Below are 18,963 nucleotides of genomic sequence, written 5' to 3'. Positions count from 1 at the left end.
AATCCTTGAGAATCCACCAAAACATTACTTGAAGGGGAGCTAAGTGGCACAGAGAACAAAGCACCAGCCATGGATTCAAGAGGCCCTGAGTTCAAATCCAGCCTCAGAGACTTAACACTTACTAGCTGTGTGACCCTGGCTAAGTCACTTAACCCTCATTGCCCCACAAAAAAAAAGTTACTTGAAAAAATAAAAAAAACACTTTAGTAAAGTTGTAGGATGTAAAATAAATCCACAAAAATCATCATCATTTCTATGCATGACCAACAAAGCTCAGCAGCAAGATATAGAAAGAGAAATGCCATTCAAAGTAACTATAGACTATATAAAGTAATTGGGGGTCTACCTGACAAGACAAACCCAGAAACTGTATGAACCTAATTACAAAACATGTTTCACACAAATAAAATCAGATCTAAATAATTGGAAAAATATCAATTGCTCATGGATAGATCAAACTAATATGATAAAAATGTCAATTCTACCTAAAATAATTTACATATTAAGTGCCATACAAATCAGGCTATCTAAAAGTAATTTTATAGAGTTAGAAAAAATAATAACAATCTCATCTTGAAGAACAAAAATTCAAGAATTTCAAGGGAACTAATGAAAAAAATGCAAAGGAAGGTGGGCTAGCTGTACCAAATCTGAAGCTAGACTATAAAGGGCAGCCATCAAAACTCTTTGGTACTGGCTAAGAAATAGAGTGGTGGATCAATAGAATATGTTAGGCACAAAAGACCCAGTAGTAAATGACTATATTAATCTACTGTTTGATAAACCCAAAGACTCCAGCTTATGCAATAGGAATTCAGTATTTGACAAAAACTGCTGGGAAAACTGGAAGATAGTATGGCAGAAACTAGGCATGAACCAACATATTACACCTTATACTAAAATAAAGTCAAAATGAGTTCAAGATTTAGAAATAAAGGATGATAGTATAGATAAATTAGGAGAAGAAGGAGTGGTTTACCTCTCTGATCTATGTAGAGGAAAACAATTTATGTCCAACCAAGAGATAGAGAATATTAGGAATTGCAAGATGGCAGACTTTGATTCTGTTAAATTAAAATGTTTTTGTACAAACAGAAGGAATGTATCCAAAATTAGAAGAGAAGCAGGAAACTGGGAAATAATTTTTATAGCCAATATTTCTGATATAGACCTCATTACTAAAATAAAGGGAAGTAGGAAGCTAGGTGGCACTGTGGATAGAGCACCAGCCCTGGATTCAGAAGGACCTTGGTTCAAATCCAGCCTCAGACATTTGATATTTACTAGCTGTGTGACCATGGGCAAGTCACTTAACCCTCATTGTCCTGCAAAACAAACAAACAAATAAATAAAATATAGGGAAATAAATCAATTTTACCGGAATATAAGTCATTCCCCAATTGAGAAATAGTCAAAGGATACGAACAGGTAGTTTTCTAATGAAGAAATCAAAGCTATCTATTGCCATATGGAAAAATGCTCTACATAACTATTGATTAGAGAAATGCAAATTAAAACAACTCTGAGGTACCACCTGACACCTATCAGATTGGTTAATATGACAAAAAAAGGGAAAATTATAAATGTTGGAGAAGGTGTGGGAAAATTAGAACACTAATGCATTGTTGGTGGAGTTGTGAAATGATGTGACGTGGCTCTTCTCAGCAGTGCAATGATACAAAACGATTTCAAAGAACTCATGATAGAAAATGTTCTCAACATCCAGAAAAAAATAAGACAGTGGATTGAGCCATACTCTTTCTACTTTTGAGCTGTTTTTTTTCCTTCTTCTTTTGAGATTTTTCCCTTGTGCTCTGATTCTTCTTTCACAATATTACTAATGCAGAAATATGTTTAATGCGATTGCACATATATAACCTATATCAGATTGCTTTCCATCTTGGGGAGGAAGGAGGGAATGGCAGGTGGGAGAAAAATTTGGAACGAAAAATTCTATGAAAACAAATGTTGAAAAGTATCCTTATATGTAACTTTTTTAAACAAAAAGAAAATATACAGCACCAATTCCTTTTATATTTAAAATATTTAATAGTATTTTATTTTATTTTTCAGTTACATGTAAAGATATTTTTTCTTTTCTTTTTTTTTTTGGGGGGGGCAATGGGGGTTAAGTGACTTGCCCAAGGTCACACAGCTAGTAAATATCAAATGTCTGAGGCTGGATTTGAACCGAGGTCCTTCTGAATCCAGGGCTGGTGCTCTATCCACAGTGCCACCTAGCTTCCTACTTCCCTTTATTTTAGTAATGAGGTCTATATCAGAAATATTGGCTATAAAAATTATTTCCCAGTTTCCTGCTTCTCTTCTAATTTTGGATACATTCCTTCTGTTTGTACAAAAACATTTTAATTTAACAGAATCAAAGTCTTCCATCTTGCAATTCCTAATATTCTCTATCTCTTGGTTGGACATAAATTGTCTGAGGCCAGATTTGAACTCAGGAACTCCTGAATCCAGGGCTGGTGCTTTATCCACTGCGCCACCTAGCTGCCCCATTTTTTCATTTATTAAAGTAATAAACATTTTTATAGTTTTGGGTTCCAATTTTTATCCCTCCTTCCTTCCTTCCCCTCCCCCTTCCCTCAGGTGGTAAGCAATCAGATATAAGTTATACATGTCTGATTATATAAAACATTACCATATTAGTTATTTTGTATAAGAAAACTTTGAATAAAAGAAAAAATGAAAGTGAAAAATAGCATACTTTATTCTGTGTTCCATAAATATCAGTTCTTTATTTGGATATGGATAGCATGTTTCATCAATAGTTCTTTGGGATTATCTTGGATCACTAGAGTGCATAGAGAAAAATGGAGCTTATCTTAAAATAATAATTAATATTTATCTAAAACCATCATCAAGCATAATTGGGGTATCCTAGAAGCCTTCCCAGTACAATTAAGGGTGAAGCAAAGAAGCCCATTATCACCTCTATTATTTAATATTTTACTAGATTTATTAGCTATGGCAATAAGGGAAGAAAAAGGAATTAAAGGTATTAGAATAGTTAATGTGGAAACAAAACTCTCACTCTTTGCAGATGATAACATGCATATGTTATACTTAGAAAATCCTAGATAATCAACTGTAAAACTCCTGGAAATCAACTTTATCAAAATTGAAGGATACAAAATAAATCCACATAAATCATTGGCATTTTTATATATTACCAACAAAGTCCAGTAACAGCAGATAGACAGAGAAATTTCATTTAAAATAACTGTGGGCAATATGAAATACATGGGAGTCTACCTGCCAAGACAAACTCAGGAACTATATGATCAGAATTATAAAACATTTTTCACACAAAGGAAATCGGATCTAAAGAGTTGGAAAAAAATATTTATTGCTCATGGGTAGGCTGAGCCAATATAATTTCTTTATTCTCTCTATTTACATTACCATGATCCTACTACAAGCATCATTACCTCCTTCCTAAACTCATAATTAGGCTCCTTGACTCATTTTTCACCACTCCAATCCACTATTCACACTGGCTGCCAAAAGATAATTTATTTTCCTTAACTATAGGTGTGACATATAGGTGATTTGCTTAATCAATAAACTCCAGTGGGTCCCTTTTGCTTTTAAGGAAAAAAAATATAAATACCAAGTCACCATGAGGCTTGCAAAATAGAACCGGCTATAAAATGTCTATGCATGGTCCCAAGTTTCCCAATGCACTTCCATTACATTTCATAAAAACTGCTCTAGATGCATGGATCATAGCTTCCTCAAAGAGGCACATTGTATATATGCCAATTTTGTTTTATACTTATACACTTTATATATCAGTTAATGCATATACTTATACATATGCATAAATGTGTGTATATGCTTATTTATGTTTACTGCAATGTGTGCTATCATTAGTTATAAAATGATGATCTTGGGCAAGCCCCTCAAATGTAATATTTAGAATAATTAACTAAATTTAAACATGAGCCAATAAGCATATCCTAAAGTCCAGTGGGTTCCCAACTCTTCAGATTTAGGTACTTTTTTTTTAGGTAAAATGTTCTGAGTTCAGTCACAATTGCACTGAGCCCCTAATTAGGAAAAGATATATCATCTAGAAGGAGAATGGGCTACTGTCTAACCTTACTTTTATAACTATTTCTACTTAGGCTTTAATATCATTTTAATCTCTTTTTTTGGATGCAAAATGTAGCTTATTGGCAACATACTGGTCAGAAACAAGAAATCCTATGTTATAGCATCAGTCAAAGATAGGGAGGGAAAATTTGGGGAGAAACTGACCTTTTCATAGATCTTCCCTAAGTTATCAATTCCTGTATACCTATAGAGCCAATGACTCTCCTTCTCTGCAATGGCTCAGTCCTCTGTAATACATTTGCTGTAAACTCTCATATCTATCTCTCTGTCAGTCTGAACACACATATACACATATATATGTGTAAGATATATACGTGCATTTGTGAGCTGTTGAAGTTGGCCTCAGGCACCCTGAGTGTGCTGCCCCTTCCCCAGTGCTTCTGCTAGCCCCCAAAGTGTGCCACACCCAGCCCATGCCCTGTTCAGCAGGGCCTCAGGCATACCAGCTTCCCCCGCCCAGCCCCAGCTCAGGGCACATGCAGCCTGAAGGCTTAGTGCCACTTCCAGGCTTGAACACCTGCCCTGGGCCCAGCCAACGAATTAGCTTGGCATGCATGGTCAGCCAGAGTTTCAGGGGGACAAAGAAGGGATATATAGCTTGGGGGGTAGAGATGCTAGGAGGGTCAGTTGGGAGGAAAAGAGTGAAGCAGGGGAGCTGAGAAGGAAAGAGGCTGCTGATGAGAAAGGAAGAAGGGGTTTCCAGTGAGTTGAATGAGGGTGGATTTTGGCTAAGAGGGAAGTGGTGGTGAATGCAAGGGACTATAAGGAGAAGTGGCTCCCTGTTGTGAGGGGCCACACCCACAGGCAAGAGACACAGAGGGATAGAGGAAGTTAAAGGTCAACCTAAGGTTAAAGGTCGTATATTTTGCATTTCTTTATTCTTATCTCTAAATTGATTGACCTAAATAAACCCTTTGCTGTTAAATTGAAAAAAGGCTTTTTCCTCTTAGCCTGGGAGGCAGTGGGGATGGGGAGGGGGCTCCCAATTGTCTCTTCCCATATTAAATTAATAGCAGTCAGATAGCCAGCCAGCCAGGAGTTCACAGATTAGGCCCAGTTAATATATTTTTTTACATTGAATGGCGACCTCGGCAGGATTTACAAGCCAGTTACAATTTTTTAGCTAGTTATAATTTTTCAGACAACTTTAGAAAGTTTACAGATTAGGTTAGCAGTTAAGTTAAAATATTTTTTACACATTATATACACACACCCACATACACACATATGCCTGTAAAGATTCCAGTGCTTGGTATTTACATTAGCCACAGAATCCTATTGAATAGGGTAATGAAATATTAAGATGCTATTTTGGTCTACTCTAGTCAAAAGGAATTCCTAAAACAAGAACAGTTAGCATTTCCTTTAAGTAACCCAATAGCACTTTATATGCCCACCAATCAGCAAAGATTTGTTGAGGACCTAATAGGCACAGTTTTAGGGCTTTGAAATACAATGACCAAAAATGAAATAGTTCCTGCCCTCAAAGAGCTTACATTCTATGGGTGGAATGTTTGTGTGTGTTTGTGTTTGTGTATTAAAATAGTACCCACAGAAACCAGAGGAGAGTAAAAAAAAAAAAGTTAACACTGACTAATTATTGGGCATAGTAAATATTAACCTAGCCTCTAGAAACACCCTAAGATTTCTGTTAAATCAGAATCAGTATTAAATAAGTAAAAAATTTGAGTAAGAACATAGAAGAATCACTTAAATTTATATAACCAGAGGAAGAAAGTGCTCCTACTTTGAGTTCCAGTTTATAGTTGAAACTAAAGGTTCATCATTGCACATTCAAAAATAATTGCTACATACTCTTCTCCATAGTATACATTTTTCATGAACTAAAATGCACAGATGGGAAAAGGAAGGAGAAACTATTAAAGGACAATGAATTTATCATCTCAATTAGGGACTATAATATTATGAAAGGTATAATTTGACATATGTCTTGAATAAGAAACAAACCCAAGGTAAAAAAGAAAGTTTGCTTGTTTTTTCATCAAGCAGCAAACAACTAAAGCCTTAAAATCAAAGAAATGCCACCAGAAACTCTCTGGGGAGTTGGAAGTTAGCAATTTTATGGGAGATAATTAGGACTCACAAGAAAGCAATGTTATAATCAATAAGACATTATGAGTTCTACTTTACTTGGTGGTGATAGTCTGGGAAACCCTGGGGCAATATAATTGTTCTTACCACTGATAAGGTCCACAGAGCCCCTGGCTCCATTCTGTGGCCTTCTTGACACTAACCTTATGCCTCTGCCCTCAGGCTTTATCCAAGACCTGTATTACTATGGATATAGGGTTTTTGTTCTCTGCTTCTTAAGAAATAACTAGAAAAAAGCATAGGAGCATTGATGAAATTCTTCATAGCAGCCCAATTTTCAGTGAGAAAAGACAGTTCAAGTAAAACTGTGATATATATTTCTCTAAGTATAACCTTGGTCTACTAGATATGGACAAGATCTTTCTTTGTCCGAATGGATATGAATTCACCCTTTCTAGAGAAGGGGGACTTTTCCAGTTTATACTCACATAGTGGGTGGCACAGAGGGATGGTTAGCATTTTGCCCAGACAAAATGTTTCTATTTATATTTAATTAAATTTTGCTATGTTAGCCTTTTATCAAGAATTTGTAGCTCCTAAGCATACTCAACAAATATATATCTTTGCTATGGGGTTATAGGAGAGTACGATTATAAATGGCATGCTCACAGTTCCCCTTTTTTCTACCTTGGAACTTCTGCTTTCACTGAAGTAATCTCCAACTGTTAATCAAATGCTAATGTATGCATCAAGGATTCAACCATACAAATTGAAACCAGTCACAATTCATTCAGCCCAAGTGAATCACAATAAAGAAAAAGTCTTCCCTTGAAAAGGAAGCAAATTATCACAAATGAAAAAGAACCTTCTGGATGAAAATGTCAAATAATGGATTAAAATGTTTTAATTGTGTCATATTGGTCACTATTAACTAGTGCTATTTTGATAGTATACATTATTGTAAAATGTAAAATGTGTGCTGGTTATTCTTAGCATCAGTTTTTCCTCTGGATCAGCAGGATATTAGATAGCTTGCATTTAAAATACAGTATTTTATTTCCCTCATAATGGAGTCAAATATAATTCTTGAAAGGAACTGAATAGCATTTCTCTCCCTGGTTTCAAAATTAGGGAAATGGAGAGAAGCAATAAGAAAATGTTACCAGGAAGTGGTAATAATGTCAGATATAACTCAGAGGAAAGTGGACATTTTTTTTTTGCTTTTTTCTCCCCCTCTAACTTCTGAAGAGACCTAGGTTTTACCTCTCTGTATATGCATCAGGATCCTACTAGTCTTGCTTGGCTCATTTGTACTTAATTTATCCCTTGGCTTCCACTAAGAACAAAAAGATAGATTGATGACATCCTCCACTACCAGCTTCAGCTCAGAAATTGGCCGCGGTTTTACACTGTTACAGTAATGACTAAAAATAAGGTCAGTTTTATAAAAGTAAAGGCCAAGCCTCCAAATTTTTGTTTGCTTAGCTCCCCTCAGGTCAGAATTTCTGACCCTCTTCTATCACTCTTCACTGCTTTTTTAAAGCCAGAATTGTCTTATTGGAGATTGACAAGAGACCTGAGCACTAGGGAAATAAATGCCATTTTTTTTTACTATTTTTTTTTTCAGGCTGTGATTTCTGATCTCTTCTTTCCTAACTTCTTCTTATCTTATTTCTCTGCTTTAAGTACCTGGGTGTTTTATTTCATTTGCTAATTATCATGCCATGCCAAAGACACTGAAAAGTCATTCTGTGAGAAAAAGTTTGTATATTAAAGAGAGTTGAATAGCTTTTAGCTGTGGTTCAGTTGTTTCAGTTATGACCAACTCTCCATGACCTCATTTGAGACACTAGGCAGAGATACTGGAGTCTCCATGTTTAAGAGACTTGCCAGGGTCTCACAGCCAGTTAAGTGTATGAGGGCAGATTTGAACTCATGAAAATGAGTTTTCCTGAATCTAGGACTAACACTATATTCTAACTGACCATAGCTTGTATTATACCAATCAAATCAAATCAAAATTATATGCATGTATATATACATATGTACATATATGTACAAACACATACATGTATGTGTAAATGTATTTATATAAACACATTTGTACTAATATAGAAATGTGTCTGAGTATATACATATATAAAATATGTATATGTATGTGTATAGATACATAAAAACACACATAGGTGCCTGACTAACCTTTTCAAAAAAAGAAAGACTGCCTCCAGGGATTTTACAACTTTAAGAGAAAATTTACTAAAATGTTAACATTAAAAAACAACAAAAATTTTCAAGAACAAAATAATAGTGAAAGAAAGACATTAAGTCAGCATGTATCATTTCCAAAAGAATAGTAGACAAACATAAAAGCCACATACACAGAATTAATTCTCTTTTGTGATAAAAGAACTGTGGTAGATGTTGGGGACATACAAAGTTTTTTGTTGTTGTTGTTGTTGTTGTTGTTGTTGTTTCATTTTGTTTTGTTTAAACCTAGAATTTATCAATTGTGACTTTTTTCTTTATTAATTTTTTTAAAAATTTTATTTTTTAATTTAGAATTTTCCCCAAGTTACATGCAAAAAACCCCAAATTTTCACATTGACTTTTTAAAACTTGGTGTTTTGAATTTTTTTGCTCTCTCCTTCCTCACCTCTCCCTAAGAAATCAAGCAACTCAATATAAGTTATACATGTGCAGTCATGCAAAACATCTTCACAGTAGTTAGGTTGTGAAAGAAAACATGCAAAATAACTTTAGAAAGAGGAACTAACAAATAAAATTATACTTCAAATCTGTATTCAGATACCATCAGTTTTCTCTCCGTTGATGGTTTGCATTTTTCATATGTCCTTCTGATAGCATCCTTCCTGCTCATCATTTCTTTCTATCACTAACTGTATTGCCCTCCATCCTATTCCCTGCTCTTGATATTTACTCTATTTTCTATATTCTTTCACCCTATTGCTCTTCAAAAGCGTTTTGCTTTTTTACAGTACCCTCCCCCAATCTGCCCTTCCTTCCTGTGCCTCTACCCCCATTATCCCCTTCACCTCCCACTTTCCCTCAGGGCAAAATATATGACTATAGCTACTCTATGGTGTATGTTATTCCCTCTTTGAGCCAATTTTGGTGAAAGTAAGGCTCACTCACTCTCCTGCTCCTTCTCCATCTTCTTCTCCACTGCATAAGCTTTTTCTTATTTCTTTCATGTGAGCTACTTTACCACATTTAACCTCTCCTTTTCCCTTTCTTTCAGTTAATTCCTCTTATCTCTTAATTTTATTTCATGGATGTCATCATGGGTTAGCTAAGTGACACAGTGGACAAAACACCAGCCCTGTACCCAGGTCTAACCCAGCCCCAGACATAAGCCACCCCACCCTGCCTTCCCCACACACACAAAAAAAAGGACATACACAAAATAAATTCTTTACAGATATCCCTTCATATTACATTCACACCTGTGCCCTCTGTGTAAGTATATTCCTTTTAGCTGTCCTACTACTGAGAGTTATTATGAGTAAGAAGTATTATCTTCCCATGTAGGAATGTAAGCAGTTTAATCTTTTAATATCCCCCATTATTTCTTTTTCCTGTTTACCTTTTTATGTTTTCAAGGGTCTTGAACTTGAAAGTCAAATTTTCTATTCAGTTCAGGTCTTTTCATCACAAATGTCTGAAAGTACTCTTTTCATTGAAGTCCCAATTTTTCCTCTGAAAGATTATACGCAGTTTTCCTGGCTAGGTGATTTTTGGTTGTAATCACAATTCCTTTTCCCTCTGGAATGTCATATTCTATGCCCTCTCGTCCTCTGTAGAAGTTGAAAGATCTTGTGTTATCCTGAGTGTAGCTCCACAGTATTTGAAACCTTTTTTTTTTTTTTTCTAGCTGCTTGCAATATTTTCTCCTTGACCTGGGATCTCTGGAATTTGGCTATAATATTCCTGGAAGTTTTCCTTTTGGGATCTATTTTAGGAGGTGATTGGTGGATTCTTTCAATTTCTATTTTACCTTCTGCTTCTAGAATCTCAGGGCAATTTTCCCTGAAAATTTCTTGGAAAATGATATCTAAGTTCTTTTGTTGATCATGCTTTTCAGGTAGTCTAATCATTTTCAAAGTATCTCTCTTCAATCTATTTTTCAGGTCAGCTGTTTATCTAAGGAGAAATGTCATATTGCCCTCTATTTTTATTTGTTTGGATTTGCTTTATTGTGTCGATTTCTCATAATGTCATTTAGCTTCTATTTGCTCTATCCTAATTCTTAAGCAAAGATCTTCTTCAGAGAGTTTATGTACCCCCTTTTCCATTTGGCTACTTTGACTTTTCAAGCTGTTGACTTTTTTCATGATCCTCCTGCATCACCCTCATTTCTCTTTCCATTTTTTCCTCGACCTCTCTTACTTTATCTTCAAGGTCCTTTGTGAGTGCTTCCATGGCCTGAGACCAATTCATATTTTTCTTGGAAGCTTTGACTTCATTATCTTCTTCTGACAGTGTATTTTGATCTACCTTGTTGCAAAAGAAACTTTCAATGGTCGGCTGCTTTCTCTGCCTTCTCATCCTGCCCACCTATTTCTTAGTTTCTAATTCCTTCTTAACCTGGAGCACTGCTTTCAGGATACTCTTTCCCAAGCTACAGGGCATCCCAGGTGTTGCCATTTAGGCTCATTCTTAACCTGCCTGACCTCAAAGTAACCACAGGCCTTCTTGCTTTTTAACCCAGAAACAGAAATATGATTAAAATCTGATTCTCTATGGTCAAAAGCTTGGCATGCTTGTGTTCCTCCCACACTGGGCCACTGACACTCAAGTCTACTTCCTGAGTAACTCCACAGAGTTCCTGCCTCTGCTCCTGCAGAGACAGCTGCTATTCCCTTCTACCCACTGTAACGATTGGAATACCGCCACCTGCTGCATACTTACTGTAGAAGAGTTCTGCCCATGAAGGGAAGGTCTTTGAGGGCAAGACCAGGAGTCAGGAAGTGACGCGGGCTAGTGGGAGGAGGAAGGAAGAGACTGGCGCTCAGTCTCGGGCTCTTTCCTCTGGACTCTGGTGGAGAAGGGAGCTAAATATGTGCTCTCCCTTTAATAGATAGAAATCTAGGCCTTTCTCTCTCTCTTTACCAAATTCTTATTCTCCTTAATAAATGCTTAAAAGTCTAACTCTTGCTAAAGCTTATAATTGATTGGCGACCACTCATTAGATAGTTTAGACAGATTAGCTAGAATTTTAACCCTTAACAGATGGCTGACCACGAAGAGGAAAGCTAAACCTCAGTCTTCTTCTGATCTTCTGGTTGGGTAAGAAATTTCCCCTCCCTCTCCCTTTAACTGCTAAGTACTGGTGTACTGGCTGTGTTTTCCTTTAAATTTTTTCGAATGGACCTTTTAAACTCCCTAATTATCCTATTTTTGATTTTAGTCTGTTTAACCAGACAAATGGGAGATAAGATCATGTTAATGCTTTGTTTTTGTGGATTTTCTATTTTTCTTTTTATTTTTGTTAAAAGAGCCAGCAACTTACTCACACAAGGAAATATCTCTCCCTCTCCCAACCATGCTTTTTCAGAGAAACCTGAAGAGATTCCCGCAGCTTTTCCCAGTTCTAACACTAATTGTTGCTTTAATTTTGCATGCCTGGAGGCAATGACCCACCCTCTAGAAGCTTTTAATCCCCTAGCACCTGGAGGCAAAGTGGGGGAAGAGGAATCCAGGCCTGAGTTCAAAATCAAGTCTGATTCAAATTGCTCTGGTCCCTCCCCTCCTCTCCAGACCCCACCCTCTACTCCTCCTATGGCCAAGCCCATAGCTTCCCCTGCCTGGGAAGTCCAGAGATCTGGTGCGCATGCTCAACTTTTTCTACCTGCATTTGCAGCTTCAGGCTCAGCCCTTCCCCAGCCTGGCTGTGCTTCTGAGACAACCTTAGAAAACCCTTTAAATTCCAGATATGCTCGTTTTGTTCATAATTTTGCTAACCTGCTTTTGTCTTTAATTAGTAATCTTATAAAGCATTTGTATGGTGAAAAGACTGACAGACAATATAGAGGGGTTAAAGAAGAAAAACTTAAGCTGAATAAGAATGACAATCATCACCATAGTTCAAGACTCCGCTTCTTTTGCCATGGAAGTATATATATTTTACAGAAATGTAGAAGTAAGCAGCAAGGTATTGATATGAGTATTGGGGATTTTAGATATTGGAATCAAGAGTGTTCTGAATTCACTCAGATTATTAATGTCAGTTCAGAGGTTACATAGGATTTCTATGCTATTACATATACATTTTGAAATTAATGGTATGAGTTTATTTTCATAGAGATTTTCATGCTTTTGAGATTGTGTCTTATACTTAGTTTTTAAAACAAGGAGAATATTTGTAAAAGCTTTTTATAGTCATGTGATCAAGTTTATATTTTATAATACTCTTATTAATATTAAGTTCATATTCATTTAGATTTCCCTAGTTTGAATTTCATTGTCTTTTATTGTTCCATGTGTATTTTTTTCTATTTATTCATCTCTAATTTTGAAACATTGCAAGATGGTTTTGATTTCATAATACAATGTTAATTCTAGGAGTATTGTGCTCCCATATTCTGAGTTGTTTGTTTTTGTTATTTTTTCTCAACTGATTATTTGATCAAACTCTTTGAAGCATTTCCCTGGCAAATTGTTTGCCATGGCAAGTGTAAATTGATTCTAGAAGTATTATTTTTGATAAGCATATTCCAAAAAAAAAAAAAGAGGAACATTTGTAAAAGTTGTCTTTGAGATTGTGTTGTGCTTTAACTTGTATTCAAATATGTTCTGATTTTTCACAAAAGTAATTGTATACTAAGTAAAAAAAAGGGGTATTATTTGAAATTGTTGCATAATTATATATTGTGTTCTGAGTCAAGATGTATTCACATTTTTTGCAATCATTTATTATCCTCAATTTTTAAATCCATATGAGATTTTAAATTATGGGAATTTATCATTTAAGACATTAATTGCCATTATTCTGAGTTATCAGATGCCAGTTGGCCAAGATGCCATCCAATCACAAGAAGAATACATGCAAAGAGCAGACATTGAACTGTTACATGAGGGGAGACATGCACGAAGTTAAGGTATGGCCGAGGGAACGGCTTTTGACTAATGTTGAGGTTGGATTCTCTTGGTTTAATATTTTATTTTATTTTTCCCCACAATATTGTACGGATGGCTGGAAGTATTGATCCCACCCATCTCACTTCTACACCTGGCTTCTATGCTCCCTCCTATATGCCTGATGCCATGGACATCTCAATCCCATGCATCTGATTAAGTCTGACTCAGTTTCCTCCAATATGTTCAGTGGCATGGACATATATTCCATCCACCTATTTTAAGCCTGGCATACTGTATGGGCAGTACATATTGCTCAAGTGTGGGAATGCTCATATCCCATCATTTCTCTGTTCTTTTATGGTAACCCCCATAATTATCTCAGGTGTCATGATAAATACAGTGTTCAATTTGGCCTTGACACCTGTTACCAATTATATTAGATTTTTTAATTTCTCATAATGGCATGAGGATAATTAGGCAGATGATGCAAAAAGTGATGAAACAAAGATAAAAAATTATTTTTAATAATTAATATCGCAGCAATTGTCTTCTCAATTACCCTCCATAAGGGGGGGGGACTATAGTAATATTATAATTTTAAAGAATGGTTCAATTTTTGTTTTATTATATGTTTCATGTGTAACAACTAAGATTCTGAATTCCCTTAGACATGTTTTTGAGAACTTTCATTGTTTGATTTGATTATTGATAAAGCTATTTTAAAGTTGTGTTAAGCTCAATTTTGTAGGAAATTTTCCTGGCTGATTACCAGCATCTACACATCAACCCCTGAAAAGACTTCCATTCCATGACTACACCTAGAGGACATCTGAGAAAAGACTTTCAGAGACTTTAAATGAACAGTTTTGATTTGTTGGTTTTTTTCTCTTTCTGTTATAATATACACCATCTGTAACATGTATTCTCTGCAGAGGCCCTCCCTTTGCAGGACTAATGTCAAAGCGTCGGTTCATGAGGACAAAAAAAAATCGCCCCTCTGGACAAAACTTTCCTCTCTTCCTTTTCTATATTGTTGTTCACATACTATTAGTTAGCAATAGTTATTATATTCTTTTTACTGTTCCGTCAAGGAAACATTTTGTTTCTTGAGGAACAACAGGGGGGACTGTAACGATTGGAATAATGCCACCTGCTGCATACTTACTGTAGAAGAGTTCTGCCCATGAAGGGAAGGTCTTTGAGGGCAAGACCAGGAGTCAGGAAGTGACGCGGGCTAGTGGGAGGAGGAAGGAAGAGACTGGCGCTCAGTCTCGGGCTCTTTCCTCTGGACTCTGGTAGAGAAGGGAGCTAAATATGTGCTCTCCCTTTAATAGATAGAAATCTAGGCCTTTCTCTCTCTCTTTACCAAATTCTTATTCTCCTTAATAAATGCTTAAAAGTCTAACTCTTGCTAAAGCTTATAATTGATTGGCGACCACTCATTAGATAGTTTAGACAGATTAGCTAGAATTTTAGCCCTTAACACCACATTGCCACCTGAGGAATGCCCTCACTAGTCTGTGAGACAAGTTTCAGAAGAAGTCCCTCATGCTGAAGGGCACAAGGCTCTGAAGGTACAACCTGCTTGGTGATGGATCTTCACCTCAAGCCTTGCTCCTCTCCCACCCAGTACAGCAAATGATCCTTGTTGTCTATTTAAGCCATCTTTTACTGGAAAATAGTCTCACTCTCTTCTTCTGTCAATTTTGTTGTTCCAGGAATTATCTTATGGCTTTTTTTGGAGGTATGTGGACAGATTTGTCAGGAGCTCAGAGACTCACAGCCTTTCCTCTGCCATCTTGTCTCGACCCATCCAATTCTAGACATATAAAGTTTTGCTGAGAAATGACCTGTGAAATCAAGGTATTCACAGTCAGCCAAAATAGATTACTATAACACACAATTATAAAGAAAAAATGCATTAGTAACTTACAAAACAAATGTAACATCAGGATTAATGAAAATTATGGTGGATTGGGTGAATATAGTGTTTTATGAGAAGTAGCCATTGGTTTGGGCTTTCAAGAAGTGGTAGACCACATCCAGAAAAAAAGAACTGGATTCTGAGTGCAGATTGAACCATACAGTTTCTACTTTTTTGGGTTTTTTCCCTCGTTTTTTGAGGTTTTCCACTTTTGTTCTGATTCTTCTTTCACAACATGACTAAAGCAGAATTTTGTTTAATGTAATTGTACATATATATCCTGTATCACATTGCTTTATGTCTTGGGGTGGATGGAGGAATGTGATTGTGGGAAAAAATTTGGAACGAAAAATCTTACGAAAACAAATGTTGAAAACTATTTTTACATGTAACTGGAAAATAATAAAATGCTTTTATGATTAAAACAACAACAACACAATAAAAGGAATAGGTATAAATTAAAATCAAAGATTGGGAAGGCAAGCATCCATATGTAAGAAGTAACCTGAGATTCAGAGATGTGATATTACATGGTTTATGTGGAACCCAGTTTGACTAGAAAATGGAAGACTGGAAGAGAACAATATGATATGAGTTTGGAAAGCACTGGTACTTTCAGGTGGTACAGTAACTTGAATGCCAGCCAAAAGAGTTGGAACTTTGAAGGATTAATCCAAGATTCTTGAGCAATTGAATAAACAATTAGTTCAATTGCTAAGAAAAAGGATTCTATCAGTGATGTCAAAGGTGAGTTGGTTGTCAAAGAGCAGAGTTGAGAAGAACCATACTGAATAGTTCAAGCTGAAATAATTTATAAGATTTATAATGAAGTCATATATAAGTAAAGTAGCAGGAAGAATAGAGTGAAGGTTGAATTAAAAAACATTAATCTTACCCTGTCATATACCCTGGATTCCTTTGCCCCTTTATTCATTAAGTTCTCATTCTGTTCTATATCCTAATTCTGTTTTACTTATAAAACACAGTAAGCTATTGTGTCCATCTTCTCTGGAGTCTGATTTATTTTTTTTCCATCTCCTATGATAAAATTAAAATTTTTTTTAACCAGCCTCCAAAACTTTTTTTTTTTTTTTTGCTAAGGCTTTAAAATGAGTTTAACAGAATATAATATGAAATGTGAAAATGGCAGGCATTTTTGAAATTCCCTTGGAGTGATAGATATATTTTCTTTCCAAATGGATTTTATTATTATTTTATCCCATTCCAGAAACGTATTCTATGAAAATGTGTTTTGTAGAATGCTAAACTAACAGGCAGTATCAATAATTTCATTACATCGCATTGGTCTGGAAATAAATAAGAAATATTTCTCAAAGTATTTACTTTTATAAAGAGTATTTTCTAACTATAACTATTGCTTTAATAACTCCTTAGACTAACCATATTTCATGGATTATGTTATTCTAGAGGAAATATTTGAATTCTTTTACTTCATAGTGTTTTCTCAGAATTCAGAAGTTCTAAACAGTTTTCTGTTATTATTACCTGTATTATGGCATTCAGATTTTTTTATTTATCATGTATATTATTATTAAACTCTCTAGACACTGCCCAGTCTTGAAGATCAATAGTTTTGGTTTTTATAAGTACTGTGTCTTTTATCAGTATTGCTACCTTTTCCTTATTTTCTACCACCTTTTTCTCCACTTCTCTATTGGTGGGTTCCAATTTTTTAATCTCTCATTTACCTACTGATAAACACTCTCCAATGTAAATTCAATTTCTTCTAAATGGCTATTTTTGAGTTTTAAATTCAATTCTTCACTTAGATTTCTAAATTCTGACCAATACTCATTTTAAATGCATTTTACATATTTTCATCTCTTTAGAAAAGTTTGTAATTTCTTGTTTTATGCTCACTAGAAAGTCTATAGTATTTTGGTTTTTATAAGACATTAGGTCACTTTTCTATGACATGTCATATTTGTTAAGAGAGTTATATATTCCTTTACATAACTGATTATTCTTTCTGGTTTTAGCCTCTGCTCATATGATTTATCTTCTTGTGATGTTTTTATTTTCCCTTGAGGAGTTTCCTCTTGACATTTTGATATTTGATTCATTTTTTAAAGAAATTTCCCACCACTCCCTTTTTCCTGATGGACACACACCTTGGCATGGCTACCAGGATGCTTCAGTTTCTTTAGGTAGAGGAAGATATTGTAAAGAATTAATTGTTATTTGAGGTTTTGGAATGCCTAATTCTCCTCCCCCAAACCTAGAAAAAACCCACACAACCCCAGCCAATGGGATGGCCGCTCTGACAGTCACATGACTGCCCTCACTAGGTTTCCAATCATTATAATTTTGCCAGGCCCATGTAGGGGTCGGCGAATGGTGATGACGTGAGGTGCCAGAGCCCTGGCAATGGCTACAACCGGTGGGTGGAGCACCATGCAGTTTGTGGAGCCCCAGGCCAGTGTGCACAGAGGCATAAAAACCTCAAATAACAATTAATTCTTTACAATATGGTTCACAGGCTTGTATAACCCTCCTTTGAATGTTCTGTGAGAATGGTACTCTGACAATATGTGTTTTAATTCTATCTCCATCAGGATAAGTATAGCTACACAAACTGGTGCCTTGCTACAAATCCTTCATGGACTCAATTCTTTTCCTTCTTTCGACTGCCTGAATCAACAAGCACTGCTTTATGCAAGGTGGAAGATGGCTTTTTCTCACCAGGCTCAGGGCTGTGCTTAAATCAGATGTCCCCACATTTTTAGTCTCTCTCCACTTTGTTAGGAATTACAAATGACTGTGGGGGTGCAATAGGAGGGAATATTACCCAACAGTTTCTGTATATGGGGGAAGGGAATTGCAAGATCACCCCCGGTACAAAGTTCTCCAGTGCCAATTCACAAGGAATTTACTTTGTAGGAATTCTCTTTTTGTCAAACCACCTATAATTACATGATATCCTAGAGCATAATTCCTTTTGGTGGATAGTTTTGATTAAAAGATTTTAATAAAATGACTAATCTGCTATCTTCTTGGTCATGTGACTAGAAGTCATTCATTTTCATGTAATTTTGAATGAAATTTCCCTTTATGGTGTCCTCTCCTTCTCCTTTCTTCATTTCATGTGTGTGTATGCACATATGTATATACAGAAAGAAAGATAGCCAGAGGGATCATTTTGTGCATTTATTTCATATTCTACTCTATTGAAGTTATTAATCTCAAGGTTGTTTTTGTACCTGACAAGTGTTCTAAGTAAACTCATAAGTAAACCATTTACAAGAAAAAGTCATTTTGACTTTTATTTGCTCATGTTTATATAATTAAATTCTATTATAAAATGAATTATATCCAAGAGTAACAGCAAAATATAGCTAGAAGTTTTAAAATGTATGCCAAATATGGGGGCAGCTATGTGGCACAGTGGATAGACCACCAGCCCTAGAGTCAGGAGGACCTGAGTTTAAATCTTACCTCAGACACTTAACACTTACTAGCTGTGTGACTCTGGGCAAGTCACTTAACTCCAATTGCCTCATCAAAAATAAAATGTATGCCAAATAATAGGGAGAAGAGACATCGTTTTTTAGCCTCATACTTGATGCTCATTCTTTTCCCTCACCAGGCTCTGGTTCTGATTGGACTTTCTCTACCATTCTATAGCAGCATCCTCACTTTGAAATTTGACTGTCATGGGCTTTCTTACACTAGAAGTACATGTTGCCTGTGGCATTTTCCCTCTTATTGGTTGTTCCTCCCAGAGACTCCAT

Source organism: Dromiciops gliroides, chromosome 6 (assembly GCF_019393635.1).
Source record: "Dromiciops gliroides isolate mDroGli1 chromosome 6, mDroGli1.pri, whole genome shotgun sequence".
NCBI lineage: Eukaryota > Metazoa > Chordata > Mammalia > Microbiotheria > Microbiotheriidae > Dromiciops > Dromiciops gliroides.
Note: the sequence above shows the minus strand (reverse complement) of the source record.